Genomic DNA, 13,230 nt, shown 5'->3' on the forward strand with positions numbered 1-13,230 from the left:
CCCTTCCTGCCCTGTGTTTATGTTGTGCCCGGGCCCGGGACAGAATAGATTCGCCCACGCAGCACTGTGCTCTCAACCAGCACCTAAGTAGGACTGGCAAGCCCGAGCCCACACTCCCTTTCACTCCTACCGCTGTGGATTAGATCCCGCAAACCCTGGGGCAAGGCAGCATCGCTTGAATTAATGGAGCCGAGATAGTATCTACACCCGCCTGACAAAATCCCCAGCGGTTTCTATTAGTGTCCATCAACGGTTGAGGTTTATTTTTTCTTCTTGTCGGGTCGAACGTGTGAAAAGTTTGTACGGGGGATAAGTTGTGCGACTACTTATCTGTCGCTGTCGGGTGGAAACCGTACGTCCAAAAACGGTTTCAGAACCGCGTTCCAATGGATCCAATAGTTATTATTGAGCCACAAGCTCTTGTTGATACTTTTCATTGGTTCAATATTTATAAAACCTAAAGATGGACTTCACCACTTTCACATTCACTTAAAAGGAAATTCAAAACATTGCAAAAAATAGCCGTTCTACAAGCTCACAACCCAACGCGAAGCGACGCTTGTAGATGAACTATTTTTGCTACTTTTGTGGCACACTGTTGACAAAGTTTTGGGCATTAATTTGTGGGGAAAAAAACAACACATAAGAAAGTTGACACTTTCGTATAGGTTTTTATGAGGGTTAATTTGGGGGTCGTAAGTAGATGTATAGGTTTTGTGAGGGTTGATTTTGGGGGTCACAGGTAGATGTATAGGTTTTGTGAGGGTTGATTTTGGGATTGTCACAGGTAGAATGAAGTGAGCAGATGCTGTGTTGGCACTGGGTGAAAGAAGCGCTTCTCTGAATGTGTCTGTTAAACGCTAAGCTGAATGAACACACTGAAACCCTGGGCTGTGTTCCAAGCAGACACACACACACACACACACACACACACACACACACACAGCGGCTATACACTGTGTAGAGCAATGGTTCTCAAACTCGTTCATGTCAAGTAAGGACATTTAGTATTTGGCCGCGGACCCCCATCTGAAGAGTTTGTGCCAGCCATGGGGACCCCCAGAAGAGAAGATTTGTGTTAAGAAATTGTAAATTATTCAACATTTTAAAAAATGCTCAAGACTAAAAAATAAAAAACGTTCAAAAATAGACGGCCAAGCTCAAGATAGATATATGGGCATGTTACGTTTGTGACGCCTAGCGTGCACCGTCGACCCACAAGGCAAATGTTATATTTTCATCATAACAATCATTGCCTTAGCGTTCATATTTCACTAAACATAATGGCCATCTGTATGCTTTTATCCTCCTGGTTGGTCTTGTGTGTTACTGTGTACCTGTGTATCATTGTCACCAAGTCAAGTTGCCGTGCATGTCACCGTGTACTTGGGGAATGTGAAGTGATTGTGAAGTCTGCTATCAGAAGTGTCTTTCTGCTCTCAAAACAAAAGAGATGCTCAAACATTTCAGAGTACGGCAGAAACAATGGGTTTTTAATTGCATCGAGGAAAAGCGTAACAAATGACGACGCGCTTGCAATGTTGTTGTTGTGAGCGTACGTGCCAAAGGACACGCTCTACGACTTCAAAACAAAAACACTGGGGGGGGGGAAAGAAAGAAGAGGGTTGTTAAGAATGCACCGGGGCACATAGCTTGTACACTGTCGCTGCGAGGTAGCGTGCACACTGCAAGAGTCACATCTTTGATTCCCAAAACGGCATGAAATTATTATAGTCGACGCCGTAATCAAATTCATTACCTCTAACACTCAGGGTTCATTTATATTCTTTTAAATACAGCCGTAAATAACTGGAGCGTTTATAATTAAATAATGCTAATTTATTGCTGAGCTGCCTTCTCTTTTTACGATGTGCATTAGGTATGGGTGGGCTGGGCTGGGGGGGGGGGGGGGTAGCGTTGACGGATTGGGGGGCTCACAGGCATAACCTGTCATTCACAGTGGTGGAAAGTAACTACGTACATTTACTCTTACTGTACTTAAGTGTAATTTTGAAGTACTTTTTGCTTTAATGTATGTTTTTCAATACTTCTACTTCTACTCCACTACATCTTAGAGGCAACAATTATTTAACAGCTTTGGTTACAAGTTACTTTGTAAATTTAGTTTAACCAATTATCCCCTATTTCATACTTCGTCTACTCACAAATAGCCGACCTACAAACATTGTGATCTTGTAGATAAAGCCTGAGTACTTCTTCCAATCCACCACTGCCGAAACGTAGTGTGTTGACCTTACTGCCAGCCCCACAAGCTAGCAACGCACGACATCATGCTACCAGCGCTGACTGCACAGATTATTAAGGCCTTGGTCGGTTGCGTCCGCTAACACCCTCATTTCACACATAGTAACACTTGCTTTCAGAACTGTTCTCAAAGCTCAGCTAACGGTGGCCAATGTCTAGTAGCCAATGAGCCTGTGAAAAGTCCATCACTGCAGGCAATGTACTCCCTACCCACTCCCCATGAAGAGAACCACACCTAAATCTATTACAATTAGAGAGCGAGCGAGCGTGCGTGTGTGCGAGTGTGCGTGTGTGTGTTTGTTTGTGTGGCTGGGGTCCCAGACCACTAGTCGAACGGCCTCCCACACAAATACCATCTCTCATGGGTCTGGCTATTGGGTATACAGGCAACCTTTGCTGCTTTTAATTTGCATACTATTTGTAGCATTTGCATAAATATTGGATTTTTGACACAGCTTATGTTTGCATGCGCCATCTACAGGAAGCTATAGACAGCACATGCCCGCGCACTGAAAACTGAGTAGCTTACCCACACACCCCAGGACGGTGGGGTGAGGCTTGGATCATAGAGTTATAATGTATCTAGAGAGCGGACGGCACCGTACCAAATTTGGGTGCTCAAATGCGGAAGACTTGAGCACCGAGCAGGCGCACTAGGGTTTCAAATGGTAAAAGCGCACGCATTAGCGTTTTAAATGCGAAAGTCCTGCAATCCCAGATTTGACCACCAGGCGACAGCAGCTTCACAAATCCACCGAGTTTCTGGGGGCTTGGGTTGGATGGGGTATGGGAGGGGTATGGTGGTGGAGGTTGGGGGTCGTGGTTATGGAGGTATCGGGTGTGTGGGGGTTTTAGTATGAGGGGAGTATGGGAGTGGGGGGTTATGGCAGTATGGGGCGGGGTGTGGGAAGTGGGATTTGGGGGTATGAGGAGGTTTTCAGGTAGGACATCATCAGCATCTCTAATACCAATGTTCAATACAGCCTCTATCTCTCTTTCTCTCTCTTCTCCTCCTCCTCCTCCTATCATGCTGTCAGTCCACCTCTATCTCCCTGTGTCTATTGCTCTCTGTCTCCCTCTGTCTCTCCCAATCTCTCTCACTGTTGCTCTCTCTCATTCTCTTTCTCCCACACACACACACGCACACGCACACACACACACACACACACACACACACACACACACACACACACACACACACACACACACACACACACACACACACAGACACACACACACACACACCTCACATCTCTCTAAAACTCCGCGTTGACCCTGTAGTCCCTGCATGCAGCAGACAGTGTAGCATATAGTGCTGAGTGGTGAGGAAAGCGGTGCTATAGTGTCAGAGAGGCTGGTAGCGGTGGAGAGCTAAGCTACAGTGACAGCTAGATGATGGCTCTCTCTACAGCCCTGTCAATACGGATGGATGAGGCTCACAGCATGCAGAGCAGGGACAGAGGACCCAACACGGCCGCTGTGTCTGATACACACACAACGGTTTGAAAAAGGACACTGGAGAGGGTTTTTTAACCACTTGAACCCCACTCTTAAATATTATTGTTAAATATCTTCGCTGAAAATAGCAGATCAACAAGCTTGCGTTGCGACACGCAAATGGTTTCCCCCAAAAGGTTTCGCCAGAATATGGACTACACATTATTTACATCATTTTATATGCATCCCACACAGGCATCCGACATTTTAAAGGTCGAACATAAAATAAACAAAACAAAACAGAACAGGGCAGCCTAAGTGATTGAGGAATTAGAGTGCTGAGAGAACAAGCATGTCTTATAAATATGATTACAAGTGAACAATATCTATCTAGATAATCCACTGAAAATCTGACAAGGGAGATGACCTTATAAGAGGCTAAAGTAGAATCAGTGCTGTTGTATGGGGCAGATAGACAACAGTAAAATAACCTGGATGGCGTCTACACAAGAATGCCACGAATGGCACATGATGAGCGGACCACATGAGAATAAACAAAGACCTCTAATGCAGTGGTTCCCAAACTGGGGTTCGGGACCCCCAGGGGGGTCCCCCAAATGATTTAGGGGGGTCCCCAGATGATTAGCTTAATGTGCAACATTGTTTTCTCACTCAACAGTAAACAAACAGTATAAGCGTATATACAGGGTATCTGCACATTTCTAAAGTTACAATTTAATGAATTTTAAGACCCTTTTAATGCAAAATTGGCCAAATTGTCAAATATTACGTAAGAAAGGGAAACATTGTGAAAGCGTGTAGTGTGGCACCGAGACCGAGTGCCACGCTATGAGGTTGTAGATCTGCTATTTTTGAAAAATCGCTGGGGTCCACAGGCCAAATATATATCATTTTGGGTGTCCTTGACATGAAAAACTTTCAAAAAACTGTTAACTGGGTTAACTATTTCTCTCCTAATAAAGTTGTTTATTTGGATTTGTTTTGTAAAGCGACTTTGGGTAGGCCTACTATGAAAAGCGCTGTATAAGTTTGATGTATTAGTATTGCAGCGTGACAGCGAAGCTAACAACCCTGCAGAGCTCAAGACCTTGATGCTAGACAGGAGGGTGTGGAGGGCAACGATCCAGGAGTCCCATGTTGGTGTTGTTGGCTATAGTCCCCACTCTATTTTTCTTTTTGACCTTATCTTCGGTGCCCTATCAAAAATACTACAGCAGAGAGAGGCAGGACAGATGTTAAGAGAGATGCCATCAATCATGGGTCACGAGGAGAAAGATTTGAACCGAGGGCGAGGCGATAAGGGCTGTTCCTATGTGGGAAATGCACTTGGTCACTGGTGCTCAAAGTGGGGTCATTGTGGGGAGAGGGGAGGGGGTCCAGCTAAATGATTGATAGTTGGGAATTGGAATGGGTCTGTAACTACGACAGTGTATCCACATGTTTCCTAGGGCGTGGTGGGTATCATTTCGTGACGATTCGATCAGGTATCAGGGATCAAATCGACAGGAAGTGCTGCCCACCACGCCCTAGGAAACTTGTGGATATAATATATATATTCACATATATGTTGACACAATACACTATTGGAGTTAACACTGAGGATTTTACAGTGTAGATTGGGGTTCCGGAGATTAAAAAAAGAAAAATCACACCCTGTGTGAAGAGAGTGGTGCCTTTGATGAGCCCCGTATTGATGTTGTCATCAATGTTTGTTTATTGGACATACATACACCCGGACACACAGACAAAGTCAGATATAGGAGTGGTTGGCACCACTCAAAAATGGATATTGCTATATAATACATCAAATGGGGGTCTGTGGCCTAATGCATATCATATTGGGGGTCCTTGAAATGAAAAAGGTTGAGACACACTGCACTAGGTGGATGAGCTGCTGGGGGCGCCCCCTGCAGGGGTAGTCGTGCTCTTGTTTGAATTTAGTTGATCAGACATGACATACTGTACTGAAACTTGACGCATACTGAAACATGACATACAGAAAGGTTTTTTTCATATAAGAAATCCATTAGGACTCTTCAATGTTTTATATGGAAACTATAACTCTTACACTGCAAGCTGCTTGGGATTTTAAAATTCCAAACTTCATTGCAAAGGACTAAATACAAATAGCAAGAGTATGCAGCTGCAAAGTGGAAAATGTAGTCTCACATTGTTTTATTGGGTATTTATTGTCTCCTGTCTGTTTTTTAGCTCTCCCACAATGAACCACTAAAATATTTAAAAAAAAAACTATAAACGTGAAAATAAAGGCATCGATCTTGTTGCTTGCTTTACTATAACTATTGATAGACAATAGTTATAGTGCAAAGTACTGAGCAGTAACAATAACAGTACTATGTGCTTGGATGATAGTGGCTGTACGGAGCCATCTGCACCAGCACTGGCTGGAGCCTGAACCTGTAATGTGTTTCTGCTAAAAGCCTGAGATTGTAAATTGAAATAGTAAATTGGGTAAAGTGGATGTTCACATGGGAGTTTAGCCAGCATAGCTGTTACACTGCAGCACAGTAGCAGATAACAGCAAAGAAGGAAGACAGACAGACAGACAGACAGACAGACAGACAGACAGACAGACAGACAGACAGACAGACAGACAGACAGATAAAACATACTACTAACGCTAGTGGTTCTCAACCTTTTCCGTTCTCAGAGCCTGTTATATTTTAATGATCAATCAATCAATTGTGTTCCGGCTTGGATCAATGGAAGTAACGTAGTATACTATAAGTTCGTATTTATCAGGATCACAACGTGGATCCAAGTGGTTGAGTAGTTAGTGAAATTAAATGACCTTGGACTTACCACTGGGCGGTCTTCAAATCCTAGTTAACGTCATCATATCTTCTTCTGCTGCTTGCTCCGCACGGATTCTTCTTCTTCTCCTTCTTCTTCCTCTAATGCTTACACCCTCGCTCTAGTGTACCCTGAAAGTGGAGAGAGAGAGAGAGAGAGAGAGAGAGAGAGAGAGAGAGAAATGAAAGAGAAACATTAATGAAAGGGACTGCTAAATGAAGTGAAGAGTTGGAGTGGAGAGGTGGAGAGGTGGAGAGGAGGGATGAGGGGGTGAACTCAACGAGCAGAGAGATGATTTTCTCGCTTTCGTTTCTCTCTTCTTTTTTTTCTTTCCCTCTTTGCCCTTTCTCAGGGCCAGGGAAGAAGTGGAGGCGGTGCGCTGCTGCTGCTACTGTTTTCCACACAGAGAGAGAGAGAGAGAGAGAGAGAGAGAGAGAGAGAGAAAATCTGGAGGGATTCCCACTTGGGTTTCTTTTATTTTTTCTGATCGTTTCCTCCTTCACATCTCTAATGAGCCTTGACCCAAACTCAACTTTCTCCTGTGTGTGAGCGTGCGTGTGAGTGTGCACACATACAGACAATATGATTGTGCATTCTAGGGTTGATCGATTCATGTGCTCGTCAATGCATGTGCACGTGTGTTTAAATGCGCGGCAGGTATGCACGCCTGCATACGTACAATTAAATCCTGTGTGTACTCAGTACGTGTGTGTGTGTGTGTGTGTGTGTGTGTGTGTGTGTGTGTGTGTGTGTGTGTGTGTGTGTGTGTGTGTGTGTGTGTGTGTGTATGTGTGTGTGTATGTCCACACAAGTATAGTAGAATTTGACAAATTACATTGGAGTGGACAATGTTCCCGGTCCTCAAGTGAAACGGTTGTCTTATGGTAAAATAAATAAACAATAATAATAATACAAAATTGGGGAATTAGGCTTCTAAATTTGGAAAAATATTCAGGTTGGGGTTCGGATTAGACATTTATTCAGGTTTAGGGGTTTGGTTATAGAATTATCAGATTCATACATACTGTAGTTGTGCATCGGTGTCATGCACCAAAAAATAGCCAATCCACAAGCACACAACAATGGAACATTTTTGGAAATGTTTTGACAGTTTTTTCTTTGACTACTTTTTCAGCTGTTTTCAATGCCGTCCTCAACTTTTGATGTCCTCGCAAGTATAGCAATGCAAGCGCTCGCGTGCGAGTGTGTGTATGTGTGTGTGTGTGTGTGTGTGTGTGTGTGTGTGTGTGTGTGTGTGTGTGTGTGTGTGTGTGTGTGTGTGTGTGTGTGTGTGTGTGTGTGTGTGTGTGTGTGTGTGTGTGTGTGTGTGTGTGTGTGTGTGTGTGTGTGTGTGTGTCTGTGTGTGTGTCTGTGTGCGTAGGGTTCCATCTGCTGGGATCTTAGTGAGTCACTCAATATTCAGTCAATGTTCTCTCAGTCCGGCAGCCTGGGGCCCTCAGAGGCCCGGCAGGCTCCGGTGTGAGCTGGACAGACACAGACAGAGGTCACACAGCACAGCACAGAGAAAGGTCAGCCCTGGTCTGCCTGGTCTCCCTCCAGACCATATCATCATCACCACCGGGCCGGAGAGCACAGGCCAGGGTGCGTTTGATTATTACAGCCGACCCGCGGCCGCGGCTTCTGTGCGGAGCCTCTGTCTGATATATAGTCTCAGGGGGTTCAAACCAAACCGTCTTTGCATGGGGTTTGTTTGATTTGCTGGAGGGGATGCAGGGGGATCTATCCATACCTCTGCTTTTGATATCCCTTAACCCCCCTCTGGTCATTCTCTTTTTTTGGGGCCGGGGCTGGTGGGGATATCGTTGCTGCCGGGCAGAAACCTCCAGGCAGAAATATTTTACCTTTGTGTTTTTTTTTCTTCATAAATTAACGCCCTACTTGATCATACTACAGTGTCACACAAAAGCAAACTTTGGAAGCTCAGTCAAAGCCAAATGGAATGGAATCTGAAAAATCTGACTGATATAATGTGTGCAGATGTGTGTGAGTTTTGTACAAGTAGTCGCAAAAAGTATGTTTTGAAGAAAACGTGGAACGTGGAGGTTCTTCCTTGGCACTTCTTGGGTGTGTGTGCATGCAAAGGTTTCACGCCGACTGTTCCGATGGTGCCGGAGATTACTTTTAATCAAATTTGGATTAAAAGTACATTTAAATAGTTTTTATACATCAACACATTGATTAAATACTTTGTTGCACAGTGGTGTTGTGCAAAAATAGTGAATTTAACTGATTTACAAGCTCACAATGTGGATGGCGCGTTGTGAGCTTGAACACGAACACGGTGGTTGTGTCCCCCGAACACAACCCCTGGGTGGTAGGCAGGGACTTAACCACTGCGCCACCCGAGCGCCCGTAGATTTACTTTATTTTCACATATTGGCATACCCAAATAAGGAATTAATTAATTGAGAGTCATCTTGAATCTTTAAGTCGTGTGATTGGTTCTATATATGGGTTTCTATATATTGTGGGTGAATGGCCCACACAGCGCTATAGGTGAAGGAGTTTGATGAGAAAGGTACAGTAACAGTTCTGTACCCCAGGGGCAGGGGGCCGGTCTCTGGAGCCCCTTCCTTATACTTCCTTCCTTCCTTCCTGGCCCAGGATCAAATGCAGCAGGATTGGAACCTGCTCTGTGTCTCTCTGTGTCCCCAAAAAGATTACAACGTCTCCTGAAACGGTCACATTTCAACTGGAGGGCAGATAAGGTTTTATTATCTTATCTCAGGTAAAGTCCAGTCCACTGGCCTGTGACAAATCCTCATTGTTGCCTTTCCTTTTGTCAGGAGCAGGACCTCTCTCTCTCTCTCTCTCTCTCTCTCTCTCTCTCTCTCTGACTGCAGCTTGTAGATTGCCTCCTAGCATCCTCTGGGGGCGTTGTTACCACAGTGACCGGTCGCACCTAACTGGCAGTGTTGCCATGTCTGCTTATTATAAGCGACATAGCAGTCCGACTGGACACTGAGTGTGTGTGTGTGTGTGTGTGTGTGTGTGTGTGTGTGTGTGTGTGTGTGTGTGTGTGTGTGTGTGTGTGTGTGTGTGTGTGTGTGTGTGCGCGCGCGCGCGCGCGCGCGCGTGTGTGTGTGTGTGTGTGTGAGCGGCCGTCCATGGAAACCGGAAGGTTCCCGGTTTAAAACCCCGGCCGAGTCCTCGTGGCACGTTGAAGTGTCCTTGAGCAAGATACTGTAAGTGCTGCCGATGAGGCCGGTACCTTGGTTTGTGTGAATGTAACACACACGGTAAACTGCTTTACAGAAATATAGATCATTTGTATTTCGGTGTGAAAAAATATGCCTTGTTTTGAGTTTGTGTGTGTGTAAAGATTTTGACACCTTTTTGACACGTTTCACCTATAATGACATATAATGACACGAATAGGGACGTTTTTCGGAGGTGCAAATAGTTAACAGTTAGTCTAAGCAGCTGCATTGTGTCAATGTGTGCACACACAGAGGCATTGGTATTATATAATGCATAATATTATGCATATTGTATGCTCGTGTGTTTTTCTGTGTGAGAGAGAGACAAAAACGGTGTGGGCCGAGGAGGATGCGTGCTGCCTCTCTCCTCCTCTCTTCTCCTCTCCTCTCCTCCGCCACGCTCCACTGCCAAGATGAGCTCTGAGCGCGGGGGAATTTGTTTAATGTACAGCATTTATTCTCCGCACACACGCTGTTCCACTACCGCTCCCCTCCGTGGCCCAGAGACACTCCCTCAGCTGGGCTCGTTCCCATTAATCAGCATCACTGTTGTACACACGGCGCGGCGCTAGCCCGGCTAACGCTAACGGCTAATGCTAACCTCCTCCTCTGCTCAGGAGATGCAAACAGTTGCACCATATGCTGAACCGACGGCATGTATTCACCGTAGGGTTAGAGTTACAGTATAACTATTATTATTTTGTATTATGATATAGATGTCAAGGGCCCCCAAATGAATGTGCATTTGCCCCATCTGAAAATATTGTATGCCAGGCACCCCATACAAGATTTGTGTTGTTGAATTGTTTGCAATTTAATTGGTCCATTCGGTTACATTTGTATGCTCTCAGAGTTACAGACCTGTAACGATCCGTTTTGGAATTGTCAAGGAACCCAGAGGGTCCCTGGACCCAACTTTGAGAACTGATGGTGTTTTGTTGCTATTACATAGGGTGGTGCTGAAAATGCAACAACACAGCATTATCTGGATGTTAAAGGGGCATGCAACCCCAGGCTGACTGTTTGTTTTCCAGTTTAGATTAAAAACTACAGAAGATTAAAAACACTAAGCAACACAGCTGCACCAAACCAACCTAATAATGAGTGTGTTAGTCCAGAGCCCAGGGCATGCCAATTTTGTGCAAGCATGATAGACGTATTGACACACCTCAAATCGAACACACCCTTTATTAATTTGATGTGTTTCTGTGTTGCTTTCATCACGGTGTACTATAGTACAGTGATTATGCAGCCTGCTATGTTTTTATCCTGCTGTATTTTTTAACCTGAAGTGGAAAACTAACTACAAAATCAGCCTAGGGTTTCATGCTAATGCTAATGCTTTCAAGATAATATCTATCAGGGTCATATTATTATCATTTTACGATCTATTTGCATGCGAAGGAGAAGGGATTCTAGTCCATAGTCTATAAAAGTACACATAACTGCAGCGAGGTCATAGTAAAGGATAGTGTTGGGTGTCGAATCGAGGCTCATGATGTGTGCTCATGCAGAAAGCAGCTCCGGTTTGTTTTCCCATGACCCTCTGCAACATACTGGCATGGAGTTTAGACAGATGGCAGAGCCTCATGGTGCAGCGTGGCGCGCGCTAAACTGGGAGATGAAAATACACACTGAAAAAGGCCCCTATGTAAGGTTGTTTTTTTCGGTCAATCTTTTCCTTCGCCGCTTATTCTGCAAAGTGAGCGTATACAGGACAACATTCTACACATGCATATGGGTGTGCACACACGCACACACGCACGCACGCACGCGCACGCACACACACACACACACACACACACACACACACACACACACTGCTACTGCTATCGTGGTGACATCAACAGCAATTTGACTTTTTTTTGGGCCATTTCTAACTCTGGCACTAACCCCAACCTCAACCTTAAACCTAACCATAAGCCCTAAACCTTAAACTGAACCCCTAAATGCGTAATCCTTTATTGTATAACGTTACCCCCCCAAAAAACATGTCTTAGCCACACATACTCAGCCACGCACACACAGAAAGAAAGAAATGGATGTTTCAGGAGGCATGATTAGTCATGGTTTGACCTGTGCAAAAAGAGCTTGCCTGCTTGGTAAAAAAATGTATTGTAATATATGGCAGAAATGTCAGTATAGGGCATTTAAGAAAAATACATCTCATCATGGAGTCTTTTTTCTTTTTTCCTTTGTCCATACTGGAGGAGACCGTTGCCATGGGAACAACAGGACTTGCCTTGTTGTTTTAGCACACCTGTCACCTTGTACACACCTGTCCTCACCTCCCCGCCTACTCGTCCTAACCTCCAACCCTACACTCTGTGGGGTCCGCACTGCAACAGATTGTTACTGCCTACAGAAGCTATTAAAACACCAGAGAGGAGAGGAGAGGAGAGGAGAACAAAAAAGAAAGGAGGTAAGGACAGGAGAGGAGAGGAAGAGGGGTGGAGTGGGGCGGAGAGCGGCTGGTTTTAAGCAGCTTTAATATATCTAGCAGATAGTGGATCTGGGCTGTTGGCAGTGGTTCATTGTCTTGTTGGTGGATGGGGGGGGGGTGGAGCGGCAGTAACTCATCCCCCGTCTCTGCCTCCGCGGAGGAGATAAGGAGGGTGACGATACCTGGAGAATTATGTACACATCCAGGAGCTCACACACACCCCCAGCAACAGAACAGAACAATCCACTGTGACTTCCCCCCAAAAGAAAACGTAGACGGATGTAAGTCTTACAGAAATGATGAATAGAACAAAACAGCTATGAATTATCAGTAAACCCGAGTCTTGGTTTGAAGAAACGGTGACACATTACAAAATGGATCATATATTCTGTATATGTTATTGCTTTGTTCCCTGCATCAGTGTTGGTACAAATCTCTTCTATTCGACTAGTTTGGTCTCCTTCAACCACATGAACCCCATAGCATCCCTACTCTGGGGCGAACATTGTACAACAAATACAGTAGCTGATCTACAAGCTCACAACGTGTTGCAACATGGCGCGCTTTGAGCTTGTAGCTATTTATGGCAGAGACATTTGGTATAGAAGGAAAAAAGGAACGGACCAAGTATGGAGCCCTGGCCTGGGGGACCCGGTCAGGGTGTCCCCAGCTGAATGATTGATAGTTAGCAACCAAATGGGCCCTTACAGTTCTGTAAATCTGAGAGAGTTCAAATGGAACCAAATGGACCCGTCCATTTGAACACTCTCAGAGTCATGTACTCCCTGGCCTAATGCATACCATCCTGGTGTTCCGTAAAATTAATTACGTTTGAGAACCACTGGACTAATGGTTGTGAAGATCACCGTGGAACTTACATTTCACAGGTTTGATCCCACAACAACAACAACAACAACAACAACAACAACAAGACGTCAATCAGCAGCCATGTGCAAGTGGACAATGTTTGCCTATAATCAGGGACGGCGCGAGGCGAGCCAATGCTGCGTTCCCGGGCAAAATAAACAG

At 44.9% G+C, this 13,230-nt stretch overlaps 1 protein-coding gene across 1 annotated transcript in view; it reads right to left on the bottom strand.

The window, feature by feature from the left end:
• The window catches only part of ptprsa (protein tyrosine phosphatase receptor type Sa), a 281,342-nt gene extending 274,674 nt beyond the window's left edge, over positions 1-6,668 (bottom strand). The window contains exon 1 of the mRNA XM_084067853.1: positions 6,547-6,668. The gene's annotated coding sequence lies outside the window, so the exon portion shown is untranslated. The remainder of the gene's footprint in view (positions 1-6,546) is intronic.
• Positions 6,669-13,230: the final 6,562 nt, after the last annotated feature.

The sequence above is a fragment of the Gymnoscopelus microlampas genome, assembly GCF_963454915.1.
Source record: "Gymnoscopelus microlampas genome assembly, chromosome: 9".
Lineage (NCBI taxonomy): Eukaryota > Metazoa > Chordata > Actinopteri > Myctophiformes > Myctophidae > Gymnoscopelus > Gymnoscopelus microlampas.